General features: G+C 33.7%; 1 protein-coding gene across 10 annotated transcripts in view; it reads right to left on the bottom strand.

Annotated features, from left to right (window-relative positions):
- RNPC3 (RNA binding region (RNP1, RRM) containing 3) overlaps positions 1-16,466 on the bottom strand; it is a 69,214-nt gene that overhangs the window by 24,634 nt on the left and 28,114 nt on the right. For 7 of the 10 annotated variants that reach the window (XM_036824309.1, XM_036824324.1, XM_036824316.1 and 4 more), the window contains one exon: positions 6,148-6,645. The exons of the other annotated variants lie outside the window; for them this stretch is intronic. The gene's annotated coding sequence lies outside the window, so the exon portion shown is untranslated. Of the gene's footprint in view, positions 1-6,147; positions 6,646-16,466 lie in introns of those variants that run through there. 10 annotated transcript variants of the gene reach the window in all.

Here is a 16,466-nt window from a genome sequence, read left to right as displayed (position 1 = left end):
AAAACATTGGATTGAACCACACTTTAGAACAAATGGACCTAACGGACATTTATAAAACATTCCACCCAACAGCAGCAGAATACACATTCTTCTCAAGTGTACATGAACAGTCTCCAGGATAGATCATATAATAGGACATAAAACAAATCTTAGCAAATTTAAAAAGACTGAAATCATACCAACTATCTTTTTGACCATGATGGTATGAAACTAGAAATCAACAGAGGAAAGCTGTAAAGTCTACAAATATGTGGAAACTAAACAACACATTTCTGACAACCAGTGAGCTGAAGAAGAAATTAAAAGGGAAATAAAAAATTATCTTGAAACAAATGAAAATGAAAATACAACATATCGAAATGTATGGTATGCAGCAAAAGCAGTCTGAGAGCAAAGTTCATTGTGATAAATGCAGATATTAAGAAATTAGAAAAATCACAAATAAAAAAATCTAACTTTAATATCTCAAGGAACTAGGAAAAAAGAACAAAGTAAGCCCAAAGTTAGCATAAGGAAGGAAATAATAAAGATCAGAGAGAAAATAAATGAAACAGATAGAGATCAGAAAAACAGTAGACAGGATCAATGAAACTATGAGATGAGTCTTCAAAAAGATTTTTTTTAAATGACAAATCGTTAGCTGGACTAACTAAGATGGAAATAAAACTCAAATAAATAAAATTAGAAAGTAAAAAGGAGATTGTTAAATATATTATTACAGAAATACATAGGCTCATAAGAGACTATTAAGAACAATCATGTGCCAACAAATTAGATAACCTAGAAGGAATGGAAATATTTCTAGAAACACACAACCTATCAACACTGAATCAGGAAGAAATAGAAAATCTGAACAGACCAATAACAAGTAAAGAGATTGAATCAGGAATCAAACCCTTCCAACACAGAAAAACCCCAGGACCAGACAGCTTCACTGGCAAAACTCTACTGAACATTTTCAGAAGAATTAACACCAATCCTTCCCAAATTCTTCCAGAAAATTAAGCAGAAGGGAATACTTCCAACTCATTCCATGAGGCCAAGCATTATGTGATATCAAAGCCAGATAAGGACACCACAAAAAAAGAAAACTGTAGGCCAATATCCCTGGTGAATATAGATGTAAAAATTCCCAACAAAATATTAGCAAACTGAATTCAAGAACACATTAAAATGATTATACATCATGACCAAGTGGGATTTATCCCTGGGATGCGAGAATGGTTCAACATATACAAATCAATAAATGTAACATATCACACTAATAAAATGAAAGATAAATATCACAGTTCATCTCAATAGATGCAGAAAAAGCATTTGACAAAATACAACATCCTTTCACGATAAAAATACTCTACAGATGGGCATAGAAGGAACATACTTCAACATAATAAAGGTCATATACAAGAAACACACAACTAACATTACAATCAATGGAGAAAATTGAAAGCTTTTCCTTTAAGATCAAGAACAAGACAAAGATGTCCACTCTTATCACTCTTATTCAAATAGTAGAAGTTCTAACTAGAGCAATTAGAGAAGACAAAGAAATAAAAGACATTAAAATCTGAAAAGAAAAGCAAAACTGTAGCGATTAGCAAGTGATGTGAGTTTGTATATTGAAAATCCCAGAGACTCAGCCAAAAAAAATATTGGAACTAGTCAATTCCAGTAAAGTTGCAGGATACAAAATTAACATACAGAAATCAGCTGTATTTCTATACACTAATGATGAACCATCTGAGAAAGAAAGAAATCTACCCCATTCAAAATGGCATCAAAAACAACAAAATAGGGCTTCCCTGGTGGCGCAGTGGTTAAGATTCTGCCTGCCAATGCAGGGCACACGGGTTCGAGCCCTGGTCTGGGAAGATCCCACATGCCGCGGAGCAACTAGGCCCGTGAGCCACAATTACTGAGCCTGCGCGTCTGGAGCCTGTGCTCTGAAACAAGAGAGGCCGTGATAGTGAGGGGCCCGCGCATGGCGATGAAGAGTGGCCCCCACTTGCCGCAACAAGAGAAAGCCCTCGCACAGAAATGAAGACCCAACACAGCCAAAAATAAATAAATAAATAAAAATTAAAAAAAAAAAACAACAACAAAATATTTAGGAGTAATTTTAATCAAGAAAGTGAACGATCTGTACAACAAAAACTATAATAATTTGCTGAAAGAAATTGAAGAAGACACAAACAAATGGAAAGACATTCATGTTCATGGATCGAAAGAATTAACATTGTTAAAATGGCTATACTACTCAAAGCCATCTACAGACTCAACACCATTCCCATGAAAATACCAAAAACATTCTTTACATAAATAGAAGAAACAACCCTAAAATTTGTGTGGAACCACAGAAGACTCTAAATAGTCAAAACAATCCTGAGAAAAAAGAATAAAGCTGAACATATCATGCCTCTGGATTTCAAACTATACTACAAAGTCATAGTAATAAAAAGTTTAGTACTGGCACAAAAATAGACATACTGACCAATGGAACAGAATAGAAAGCCCAGGATTAAATCCCCTGAATATACAGTCAACTAATATTCCAGAGGAGAGCAAAGAACACCCAGGGGGAAGGATAGTCTCTTCAACAACTGGTGTTGGGAAAACTGGATAAACACATTCAGAACAATAAAATTATACCCCTATGTTATACCCCATGGGAGCTCAATAAAGATTATGAATTTTTAAAAAGATACAATATGCAATATTTCTATCACATCTCAGAATCCCTTTGTAGTCATTCATCTACCCAGACCTGGTCCCTTGGGGCCCATTCAGCAGGTAGCTGTCTTATAGTTTTGTTTTTATATTATTTATAAAAATGTAGTCACATAGTATGTGACTTTCTGAGTCTGGTTCTTTTACTGAACATGATACCATTTGAGATAAAGCCATACTGTTCCATGTATCAGTCATCACTATTTTGTATACAGGTACTACAGTAGTTGAAGAACATTCGAGTTGTTTCCATTTTGAGATGATGAATAAAGCCCTGTAAATGTTTACATGTAGGTTTTTTGTTCAAATTTTTGTATTGTTACACATATATCAAATTTACCATCTTAATTTTCTAAGCATACAGTTCAGTGGTATTACATACAAACATATTGTACAACCATCACCACCATTGATCTCCATAGCTCTTTTGTCTTGCAAAAGTGAAATTCTGTACCAGTTAAACACCCCATTCCTCCCTCCACTCAGCCCCTGGCAATCACTGTTCTATTTTATGTCTCTATGATTTTTATTACTACAGGTACCTCATGTAAATGGAATCATATGGCACTTGTCTTTCTGTGACTGGCTTGTTTCATTTAGCATAATGTTACCCTGCAAGGCTTATCTCTGTTGTAGTATATCACAGAATTTCCTCCCTTTTTAAGGCTGAATAATATTCCATTGTATGTATATACCATATGATTCTTATTCATTCATCTGTCAATTGACACTTGTGTTTCTTCCACCTTTTGGCTGTTGTGAATATTGCTGCTATGAACATGGGTGTACAAATATCACTTTGAGATGCTGCTTTCAATTCTTTTGGATATTCACTCAGAAGTGGAATTGCTGGATGGTATGATAATTCTGCTTAAAAATTTTTTTTAGGACTGCCATACTGTTTTCCACAATGGCTATACCATTTTAGGACTCCCACCAGCAGAGCACAAGTTTCAATTTCTCCACATCCTTACTGCCACTTACTGTTTTCTGTTCTTTTTGATAGTAGCCATCTTAGTGTGAGGTGGTATCTCATTCTTGTTTTGATTTGCATTTTCCTAATGATTAGTGATGTTAAGCATCATTTCACGTACATAAATTATGGGCTGTCTTCTTTGGAGAAAAGTCTATTTAATCCTTTGCCCATCTTTCAATTGGGTTGCTGTTTGTTGTTGAGTTTTAGTAGTTCTCTATGTACTTTGGATATTAATCCTTATTAGATACATGACTTTGCAAATATTTTCTCCCATTCTGTGGATGGATTTTTCCTCTATTGATAGTGTCTTTTGATGTACAAATTTCAAACATTTTCATGAAGTCCAATTTGCCTGTTTTTTGTTACCTGTGCCTTTGGTGTCATATCTCAGAAATCATTGCCAAATAAACATTGTGAAGTTTTTTGTCCTATATTTTCTTCTAAGGTTTCATTGTTTTAAGCTCTTAAATTTAGGTCTTTGATCCATTTTGAGATAATTTTTGTATATAGTGTTAGGTAAGTGTCCAAATTCATTCTTTTATGTGTGGCTATCCAGTTTTTCAGCACCATTTGTTAAAAGAATCTTTGCCCAATTGAATGGTCTTGGCAACCTTGTCAAAAAACCATTTGACCATATATGTAACACGTTATTTCTGGGCTCTCTATTCTATTTCATTGGTTTATATGTCTGTTTGTATGACATTACCACACTGTTTGATTACTGTAGGTTTGTAGTAGGTTTTGAAATCAGGAGTGTGGATACTCCAGCTTTGTTCTTCTTTCAAAAGGTTTGTTTTGGCTATTTGAGGCCCCTTAAGATTCCATATGAATTTTAGGATGGGTTTTTCTATTTCTCAAAAAAAGTCATTGGGATTTTGATAGGAATTGCATTGAGTCTGTAGATCACTTTCCATAGAATTTACATTTCAACACCATTAAATCTTCCAATCCATGAACATGGATGCGTTTCAATTTATTTATGTCTTCTTTAATTTCTTTCAGCAATGTTTTGTAGTTATCATTGTACAAGTCTCTCATCTCCTTTGTTAATTCCTAAGTATTTATTCTTTTTCATGCTACTGTAAATTAAATTGTTTTCATAATTTCTTTTTCAGATTGTTCATTATTACTGTATAGAAATGCAACTGAGCTGGTTCACTTTGTTGTACAGCAGAAACTAACACAACATTGTAAAGCAATTATACTCCAATAAAGATGTAAAAAAAAAAATGCAACTGATTTTTGTATGTTGATTTGTATCCTGATACTTTGCTAAATTTATTACTTCTGACAGTTGTGTGTGTGTGTGTGTGTGAAATCTTTAGGGTTTTCTAAGTAAGATCATATCTACAACTTAATAGAAAAAACCCAAATAACCCAATTTCAAAATAGGCAAAGGACCTGAAGAGACATTTTTTCAAAGAAGACATACAAATGGGCAACAAGTACATGAAAGGCGCTCAATATCACTAATCACCAGAAAAAATGCAAATCCAAAACCATAATGAGATCACCCCCTTCACACCTGTTAGAATGGCTATCATTAAAAGACAAGAGATAACAAATGCTAGCAAGAACCACGAAGAAAAGAGAAGGCTCATACACTGTAGGTAGAAATGTAAACTGGTAGTCACTATGAAGAACAGTATGAAAGTTCCTCAAAAAGTTAAATACATCTACTATATGGTCTACTAATCCCACTTCTGGCTATGTATTCAAAGTAAACAAAACCATTATCTAGAAGAGGTATCTGTACTCCTATGTTCATTGCAGTAGAACCAAAATGGCCATTAACAAATCAATGGATCAAGAAAATGTGATATATGTATATATGTGCATAAACACACAAAAAGATACATACACATACATAATATTCCATGGTGTGTGAATGAGCTTGGGGGTATTAAAGAAACCAGACAGAAAAAGACCAAATACTGCATGGTATCACTGTATCACTTCTATATCAAAAAAAAAAAAAAAAGTTGAACTCATATGCAGAAAGTAGGAAAGTGGTTGCAGGGGCTGGATGGTGGGGGGAAATACAGAAAGGTTGGTAAAAAAAAGTACAGACTTTCAGTTATAAAATGAATAAGGACTGAGGACATAATGTATAACATGATGACTATAGTTGGTAACAATGTATGTATAATTGAAATTTGCTGAGAGTAGTATGTAAATGTTCTCACCAAAACAAGATAAAACCAACAAAAAAATGTGATATGATGGATATTGATTAAATCAATGTGGAAATTCCTTTCACAGTGTATAACATATATCAAATCACCATGTTGTATACATTATCTTAGAATTTTGTCAATTATATCTCAATAAAGCTGAATAAAAATCATATTATCTGTGAACAGAGATACTTTTACTTCTTCCTTTTCAATTTGAACGGTTTTTATTTTTTTCTTGCCTGATTGCTCTGGCTAGAACTTCCAGCACTGTGTTGAACAGAAGTGGCAAAAGTGGACATCCTTGAGTTGTTTCTGATCTTAGAGGAAATGCTTTCAGCCTTTCAGTATGGAGTATGATGTTCTCTGTGAGTTTTTCATAAGAATATTATTATATTGAGGTAGTTTCCTTCTGTTCCCAGTTTGTTGAATGTTTTTATCATAAAGGATGTTGAATTATGTCAAATGCTTTTCTGTGTCAATTAAGATGATTGTGTAGTCTTTGTCCTTCATTTAGATTTGATAGATTTTCATATGTTGAACCATCCTTGCATTCCAATATAGATCCCTCATGGTCGTGATGTATAATCCTTTTAATAGGCTCCTGAATTTGGTTTGCTAGTGTTTTGTTGAGTTTTGCATCAGTGTTGAACATAAGGGATATTGGCTTGTAGTCTTCTTTTCTTGCAGTGTCTTTGTCTGGCTTTGATATCAGGGTAATATTGGTCCCAAGGAATCAGTCAGAAAGTTTTCCCTCCTCTTCAACTTCTGTGAAAAGTTTAAGAAAAACTGGTTTTAATTCTTCCTTAAATGTTTGCTAGAAATCAATAGTGAAGCTATCGGGTTCAGGACTTGTCTTTATTCTGATCACTGATTCAATCTCCCTACTAGTTACAGGTCTATTCAGAATTTCTATTTCTTTGTAGCTTAGTCTTTAGTAGGCTTGTGTTTCTAGGAATTTGTCCATTTTATCTCGTTATACAATTTGTTAGTGGAGAACTGTTACAGTACTCTTATAATCCTTTTTATTTCTGTAGAATCTGTAGTTTGTCCCCACCTTCATTTCTGATTTTAGTAATTTAAGTCTTTTTCTTAGTCCCTGTAGCTATAGGTTTGTCAATTTTGTTGGTCTTTCTGAGCAATCAACTTTTGTTTATTGATTTTCTCTACTATTTATTTTTATTCTCTATTTCATTTATCTCTAATCTTTATTATGTTCTTCCTCTGCTAGCTTTGGGTTTAGTTTGCTCTTCTTTTCCAAGTTCTTTAAAAGTTGTAAAGCTAGCTTGCTGATTTGAAATCTTTGTTAATGTTAGTGATTATAACTATAAATTCTCCTCTTAGCACCACATTTGATGCATCCCATAGTTTTGGTATGTTGTGTTTTTGTTTTTTTTAAGTATTTTTTTTTCTAATTTCCCATGTAACTTCTTTGACCCACTGGTTGTTTAAGCGTGTCATTTAATTTCCACAATAGTGTGAATTTTCCACTTTTCCTTCTGTTATTCATTTCTAACTTAATCCCATTGTGGTTGGAGAAGATACTTTGTATATCTCTTTTCACTGAAACTTAATTTGTGGCCTGACATATGGTCCATTTTGGAAAATGTTCCATGTGCACTTGAGATAAATATGTATGCTGTTGTTGGCTACAGTGTTCTGTATATGTCTGTTAGACACAGTTATTAAGTCCTCTATTTCCTTACTTCTGTTTGACTGAATTATCCATTATCGTTATTAGAGTCCTGAAGTTTCCAACTATTATTGTAGAATTGTCTATTTCTCCCTTCAACTCTGTCAATTTTTGCTTCATATATTTTGATGATCTGTCATTAGGTTTGTAAATGTTTATAACTTTTATATTTTGCTCTATTGAAACTTTCATTAAATGTTTTGTCTCTTTTAACTTTTTGTTTTTTTTTAATTTAAAAGACAATGTTTTTTTTTAATTAATTAATTATTTATTTTTATTTTTTTAATTAATTTATTTATTTTTGGCTGTGTTGGGTCTTCGTTTCTGTGCTAGGGCTTTCTCTAGTTGCGGCGAGCGGGGGCCACTCTTCATCGCGGTGCGCGGGCCTCTCACTATCACGACCTCTCTTGTTGCGGAGCACAGGCTCCAGACGTGCAGGCTCAGTAGTTGTTGCTCACAGGCCCAGTTGCTCTGCAGCATGTGGGATCTTCCCAGACCAGGGCTCAAACCCGTGTCCCCTGCATTGGCAGGCAGATTCTCAACCACTGTGCCACCAGGGAAGCCCTCTTTTAACCTCTTTTTGATTTAGTCTATTATTTTATCTGATATTAGTATAGCCACCCCTGCTCTCTTTTGGTTATTATTTGCACTGAATATCTTTTTCAACACTTTCACTTTCAATCTATTTGGTCTTTGGATCCAAAGTGACTCTTGCAGATAGCATACAGTTGGATCAAGTGTTTTAATCCATTTTCTCAATCTTGGTGTTTTGCCTGGAGAGTTTAATTCAGTTATACTTAAAGTAATTACTGAAAAGGAGGGACTTACTTCTGTCATTTTGCTTGTTTTTTATATGCCTTATAGGTTTTTTGGGGTTTTTTTTGGTCCCTCATTTCCACCGTAACTGTCCTTTATGTTTAGTTGATTTTTTTGGTAGTAAAATGTTTAAAATACTTTCTCACTTCCTTTTGTGTTTATTCTGTAGCTCTTTTCCTTGTGGTTGCCATGGGGTTTACATTTAACATCCTAAAGTTATAACACTCTAATTTGAATTCATACTAGCTTAACTTCAGTAACATACAAGTGCCTTTACAGTTCTCTCTCCAGTCCTTTCTCCCCCAAATTACATCTTTATAAATTGTGTGCCCCTAAACATAGATAACTATTTTTAAATGCATTAGCCCCTTAAATTATGTTGAAAACACATGTCGAATTAGACCACAGTTACAATAATATCAATACCAGCTTATAGACTAACAATTGTCTATTCAATGTATTAGTCTGTTAAATCATGTAGATAACAAGTGTAGTAACAAACCACTGTTACAATAATACTAGCTTTTATAATTGTTCATGTATTTCCCTTTGTTAAGATCTGTATTTCTCCATATGGTTTTGAGTTATGGTCTAATGTCCATTCATTTGACTCTTGCAAGAGTCCCTTGAGCATTTCTCACAGGCAGGTCTAGTGGTAACAAACTCTACTGCTTTGTTTATTTAGGAATGTCAATTTCTCCCTCACTGTTGAAAAATGGTTTTGCCAGATATAGGATTCCTGGTTGAATTTTTCTTCCTTTAGCACTTTGTATATGTCAGTCCACTCCTTCTGGCCTCCAAAGATTCTAATGAAAAATCTGCTGGTAATCTTATTGAGAATCCCTTGTATGTGAAAACTCACTTCTCTGTCTTTGTTTTTGTAATAAGTTTTATTATGTCTTGATGTGGATTTTTGAGTCAATCTTACTTGGAATTCGTTGAACTTCTTGGATATTTATATTCACGACTTTCATCAGACATGGGAAGTTGTCAGCTATTATTTCTTCAAATATTCTCTGTCTCTTTCCTCCTCTCTTCTGGTACTCCCACAGTGTGCATGTTGGTCTGCTTGATGGTTTCCCATAGGACTCTTATGATATGTTCATTTTTGTTCAATCTTTTGTCTGTTCCTCAAACTTGATAATTTCCATTGTCCTATTTTCATTGTCCTATGTTCACTGATTCCTTCTTCTGCATACTCAAATCTTCCTTGGAATTCTAGTGTATTTCTCATTTCAGTTATTGTACTTTCCCAGCTCCAGAAATTTTTGGTTTAATTTTAGATTTCCTATCAATTGATATTTACATTTTATTCGTAAGTTGTTTTGCTTTTACTTCCTCCACATCTTCTGTTAGTCCCTCGAGCATCTTTAGAATAGTTATTTTAGTCTTTGTCTAGTATAGCTGCCATCAGATCTTCTTCAGGGATAGTTTCTGTCCATTTAGTTATTTCTCTTTGAATTACCCATATTTTCCTGTTCCTCTGTATGTCTTGTAAATTTTTTCATTGAAAACTAGACATTTGAATTTAACATTATGGTAACTGAAATCCATATTCTCCCCCTTCCACATGGTTTGCTCTTTTTTTATTGTTTTTGGTTTTTTGATTATTGTATGCTGTATCTGTGCTAAGGACCAGCCTGAGGTGTAAAACCCAAGGTCTTCTCAGACTTTTGAGCCTTTCCCTGGGATTAGTGGGCAATTTCTAATTTTCCCCACATGTGCAGTTGTTTTTGAATATCCTAGTCTTTAAGCATGTCTGGCTCCCCAAAGGGGGAAAGGAAAAATAAAGAGGGAGGGGAAAAGGGGGTGCCTGCCTTATTATTCCCCTGTAAGTCACTTCACTGGGGCAGTGGATAGAAGGGATAACTTACAAAAATGGGAGGAGGCACAACAACCTTGGCTGCCAACCTCTTTGTACCTCTGTGATCAAAAGCAGCAATTAACAATTAGAGCATAGATTCCCCAATATTTAAGAGTTCAGGGCCCTTTTGCCCACCCTGACTCCTACCAGCTGCATGCAAGGTGTTCCAGGATACATACATGGCTGCCTGCCACATGGTTGGGGATGGGGGATTGGTAGCTGCTACTATGAGCTGAAATTAACCTAAATTAACTATAATTTATTGTCCAAGGCTTCCCCTGGAAGTTGCAAGCTTTTAATAGACTCCAGAGTTCCAAAATAGTGACATCAGGCAGATTCTGCTGGTGCAGCTGTCTAGGTGGGGAGATGGAATCCTGGTACTTCCTACTCCACCATCTTCCCAGAAACCTCTTAGGTATAGATTTTCATATGAACATAGTTTTTTTTTTTTGTTGTTCTTATTAGATAAATACTTAGAAGTGTGGTGGATAGGTCACATGTAAGTGTTTGTTAACTTTATTACAAACTTCCCCAAACTGTTTTGCAAAGCAGGTGTACCATTTTGTACTTCCACCAGCAATGTATGAGAGCTGTAGTTGCTCCACATTCTTGACTGCTCTTAGTACTATCAGAATTTATCTTAAGCCTTTCTAATAGGTGTGTGGTCCCATCTTATTATGGTTGTATTTTGCATTTGTCTAATGGCTAATAATGTTTAGCATCATTTCATGTGCTTGCCATCTGCAAATCTTTGGTGAAGTGTCTTCAAATTTATTGTTCATTTTTTTGTTTTGTTCTTATTGAGCTTTTCAAGTTCTTTATATATTCTGGATACACTCCTTTGTCAAATATGTTTCCCAAAGACTTTTCCTAGTCTGTGGCTGCCTTTTCATTCTTCATAGTGTCTTCTAAACAAATAAGATTTTTATTGGACAAAGTCCTATTTAGTTTTTTAATGGATCAAACTTTTGGTGTTGTATATAAGAACTCCTTATGTAAGCAAAGTCATACAGATGATTTTGCTAGAAGTTTTATAGTTTTACATTTTATATTTTGGTCTCTGATTTATTTTGAATAAATTTGTGTGAAAGAAATGTATTAAGGTTCACCCTTTTTCAGGGTGGGGGGGCAGATACAGGTGTCCAATTATTCTAGCATCTTATATTTAAATGACTACCTTTCTCCACTGAATTGTCTTCTCATTTTTGTCTAAAATTAATTTACTATACATGTGGGTCTATTTCTGGACTTTTCTGTTCCAGTGATCTATGTATCTATCCTTCTGCCAAATACTATGTTACTTATTCTAGCTTTATAATAAGTCTTAAAAGTATGTAATCTAAGTCATACAACTGTTTTTCAAAATTGTGCTGGCTATTCTAGTTGTTGCTTTTCCAAAGAAATTTGAAAGTCAGCTTAGCAATATCAACACAAATATACTGCTAGAATTTTCAATCTGAAATGAATCTATATATCTGAGGTGACAAAATAATCGTGAGTCTTACAAAACATGTACACAGTGTATCTCTCCGTTTATTTAGGTCTTCTTTATTTTTTAACAAATAAAGAATAAAGGTGGAGTCTTCAGCATACAGGTCTAGGACACATTTTGGTAGATTTATACCTAATTATTTCATTCTGGAACTATTGCAAATGGTAATTGTAGAAAAAAATTTCAATGTCTAACTGCTCATTGCTAGTGTACAAAAGTATAATTGATTTCTACATATTTACTTTTAATCTTACAATCTTGTTTAACTCGATTGTAGGAGCTTTTTAATTCTTTGGGATTTTCTACATAAACAATCATATCATCTCTGTATAGGAATAGTTTAATTTCCAATCTGCATAGCTCTTCTCTTTCTCATTTTAAGCACTGGCTGTCAGTGAGATTTTGAATAGGAGTAGTGAGGGTGCCCTTTCCTTGCCTTTTTCCCTTTCCTTTCCTTAGGGAAAAAACATTTAGCCTTTAACCATGGAGTATCAGGATAGCTGGAGGCTGTGCAGACACTTTTCAGCTTAAGGAAGCTCTTTTCCTAGTTTACTGAGTTTTTATTAGGAATGGATATTTAATTTTGTCAAATGCTTTTCTTTCACTTATTAAGATGATCATATGCTTTTTCTTCTTTAGTCTATTGATACGATAAATTACATTTACTGATTTCCAAAGGTTCAATAGCCTGCATTTTTGAAGATAAACTTCTTTTGGTCATGATTTAAATCCTTTTTATGTATTTCTTGATTCAACTTGCTCATATTTTGTTGAGGACTTGTACATCCATATGAGAAATAGGAATATGTGGTTTTCTTGTAACTTTTTTTTACCACCAGGGTAATGCAGGCCTCTTAATATGAATTTGGAAGTGTTCTGTTGTATAGTATTGTTGGTTTTTTCATTTAATGTTTGGCAGAATTCACCAGTGAAGCTATTCAGCCCTCCAGGGAGATTTTTAGCTACAAAGTAAATTTATTAGATATAGAATTGTTCAGGTTACCTACTTAAAAAAGCTTTGGTAGTTTAACACTTTCAGGAAGTTGGCCCATTTCATCAAAGTTGTCAAATTTATGGAAATAAATTTGCTAAAAATATTCCAATATCATCTTCTTACAATTTGAGGGGGAGGAGGGGTTGTTTTCTTTGGCAGTAAGGCTAGAACTTTTTCCACTTTATTAATCTTCTCAGGAACTAGTTCTGTTTCCAATGATATTTTCAACTGTTTTCTGTCTATAAGTTCATTGATTTATGATTATTTTTATTATTTCCTTGTTCTGCATGCTATGTGCTTAATTTACTCTTCTTTTTCTAGTTCCTTAAGGTAGGTTAAACCTATTATTTTTCTTCTTTTCTAATATAGCTAATATAGCCAAATTCTCTTTAAACCCTCCTCTTAGCTGTATCCCCCAAATTCTGATGTTGTATTTTCATTTTCATTCAAATATTCCCTAATTTCTCTTATAAAAAAGTCTGCTTTGATCCATATATTATTTAGAAATGTTATTTAATATCTAGGAACTTGAACATTTTTTCAGATATTTCTTTTACCAATATCTGGTTTTAATCAGCTAAAAGCAGAGAATGTACATTGTATGATTTAAAGTTCTGAACTTATTAATGTTTAATGTTTTGTGATACTGAATCATTTGTCTTCTAAATGATTCACTGTTGTTTAGTTCTTGGGGTTGGGTAGGAAGAAAAATCTTACTCTTTTTAAACAAAAGGATGGATAAACACAGTTCAAAAAGAGACATACCATCATATTGTGGTATTAAAATTTCATAAAGGATGATTAGGAAAAAAAAAGAAGTCTAAAATCCTCCTGGACGGGGGGGAGGGCAAAAAATGGCTAAGAAACACTAGATTAGAGGTGTTTGACTATTTTGTTTTATTTTTCATTTAAGATGTAATATATTTGTCATACAGAAAAGTGTAAAAAAATATAACAGACCCCATATCCCAAGCCCCAGATTTAACAGATGTTAACATTTAGACAAAATAGTCTTCAGATATCTTTTTTAAAGAAAAATCCAATATATACAGAACTACCCAAAGTTCAATCTCTTTCCCTTCCACCTTTTTCTTCCATAGCAAGATAGTCAATGTCTTCATAAATAATATATAATATTTTGTGTATCTTATTAAGCTCTGAAAAGGTTTATACAATAAAGTAATTAATCAGTTGCTCAGATTTTCTTCTGGAATTCTTAGATTTTCAAAGATCCTGGTATATAAGTACAATAGAAGTGGTATATTGATGCTACACCATAATTAAAAAAAATAAAATTTCCTGCGTAGTCAAATACCTTTTACTCATTTCTGATATTTATAAATATACACATATATTTTTAAAAGAATATAATCCCTTTAAATCTTTGTATATTAAATCATAGATACCTCGTTTGATCTCCCAGTTTTTCCCCATGGCATTAAAGCTTATGCTTAGTATGTAAAGGATCTCTCTTTCCTGGTACTTTTTCTGTATTCGGTGAGTCTTTGTTGTTTATTTTAGATTCCCTATACTGGCCTTTGTGTGACTGCTGTATCTCTACTACAGTTTGCTTTCAGGAAATGTCAGAGTAGAATATATAGTAGTTTAAGTTCTTGGGGTGGGAATTCTATTTCTATTTCTGAGAATCATCAGTTCTATCTTTTATGTGCCTAACACATGTAGTTAGCTCTCATCTCTACTGAACAGTCCTACTGAAGTCTCTATTTTTCGTTTTCATGCATTAGTAAAGGAAATTAAATGTAACAAAGTATCTTACTAATTTTATTAAACTTCTCCATTACTCACAAAGGCAAGTGTTCTCTTTTTATAGGGTGGTAAAGATCAAATTATTATACCTAAGCACTCAGTACTATGCTTTTTGAATTTTAGGTACTTAATAGGTATTGATTCCTTCCCCTTACTTCCTTTCAAAGACCTAATCTCTCTTGACGTTGATTTTTGAAGGAGTCTCATTTGCACAGCAAATACCTTCCAAATCATCTAAAACAGCAACTTGTATGCTACTACTTTTTATTTGGTGATTTACCTAATCAGAATTATGCTGATTCTGTTCATGACTAGGGTGAAGTTACTCTGAGAGCATATGCCTCCTTAAATTTTACACCATAGGAGCCTCCCTCCCTATACACTAGTCCCTGCCCTTATAAAAGGCATAAATGGAAAACAACCACATGGCAATAAGAGTTTTATATACTGTATATTGTAGTAAAACATTTGCTTTTGCCTGCCTAATATCTAAGTTTCTCTTTTGATTTCATAGTGCTATGCTTTTCCTTTAGAGAACAAGTCCATTCCCAACTCTCCTTTCATGTGGTTTATATGAAACTTCACTTCTCACCTCAGAGGTGACACATTTGACCCACACTTGGTCAGTGTGCCAAAACCCTCCAGCAAAAAGAAAAAGGTACTTACTGTTTAAAGTAACTGAAAAATTCAATGACAGACTAGCTATTAGGGCTTTTGCTGTGGGATCAAATTATAAGTAGTTCTCCATTTCCATGACGACTTTTTAAAAAACTCATGGGTTGGGGGCAGTTTCTGTACAAGTCCTAGAAATCTTTCTAATTTTACTTACTTGAGGCACATGCTCAGTTTATGAAGTAGTCATGGGGTTGGAATATACGTTATCCATAAAAAGGTTAATTCCTAGACACCAAAGATCCTAAACTTATCAAAATAGTCTCATGCTCCCTAAGTGTGGCAAGGAAGAATCTGGGCACCTCAGTGATAATCATGGTGGAAAGATGACTGAAGTTTTATCTAAGACTTCGGAATTTTTACATCACCTTCAGGACCAGGTGAGTTGAGAACCACCACAACCACCACCATGACAGCTAATGTTTATTGAAAACTTGATTATATATATAAAATATAAATACCAGATTTTATATATATATTATTATATGAAATATAAATGCCAGATTTTATATATATTTATATATAAAATATATATATACCAGGTTTGTTTTAAGTATTTTATATTCATCTTATCATCTTTACAACAACCCTGAGGTAGGTATTTTTACTATCCCCATGGAAACTGAAAAAAAGGTACAGAACTTGCCCAAGGCTGTAAAGCAATTAAGCTATACACACAAGATTTGAATTTAGAACCTATACCTGTAAAACCACTTTAATACACTATTTCTCAGAAAACTAGTTAGGCTAAAATTCCTGTCACTGTGGAAGGATAGGGACTCCAGAGTTTTATTTAGGTTGATTTAAAAAAATATTTTTTTTTTGGCATACCTGACAGATCTAAATGTTCTAAGGAATAATTTTTTTAGCTTTTGATTCACTACTCCTGTCGTAATTTTTGATAATATCAAAATCCACTTAGATGATCCTTTCAATACCTGAGTTTCTCAATTTCTTCAATTCATCTCTTTCCATGACTCTGCTTTCATTCAACTACCATGTTCACGTTCTAGAATGTGAACTTAGTCACTAATTACTGTACTCTAATACTGTCAATTTCAGTCCCTTTCTTATTTCAACCTCCCAAATTTCCTATCTCTAGAAATTAACTACAACACATCTTCAACCACACTGCAATCTCAATGGATCATACCATTTCTCCACTGTGCCTCAAACTCCTTCATTTTATTAACTTGCTTGTTACCAGATTACTTTCCATGTCCCTCCTTTATCATCATTCTCTTGATTATATCAACACCTCTCCCTTTCTCCCTTTTTGTTGTATTCACCT

The sequence above is a fragment of the Balaenoptera musculus genome, chromosome 1 (assembly GCF_009873245.2).
Source record: "Balaenoptera musculus isolate JJ_BM4_2016_0621 chromosome 1, mBalMus1.pri.v3, whole genome shotgun sequence".
Lineage (NCBI taxonomy): Eukaryota > Metazoa > Chordata > Mammalia > Artiodactyla > Balaenopteridae > Balaenoptera > Balaenoptera musculus.
Note: the sequence above shows the minus strand (reverse complement) of the source record. Positions and strands in the feature narration are given on the sequence as shown.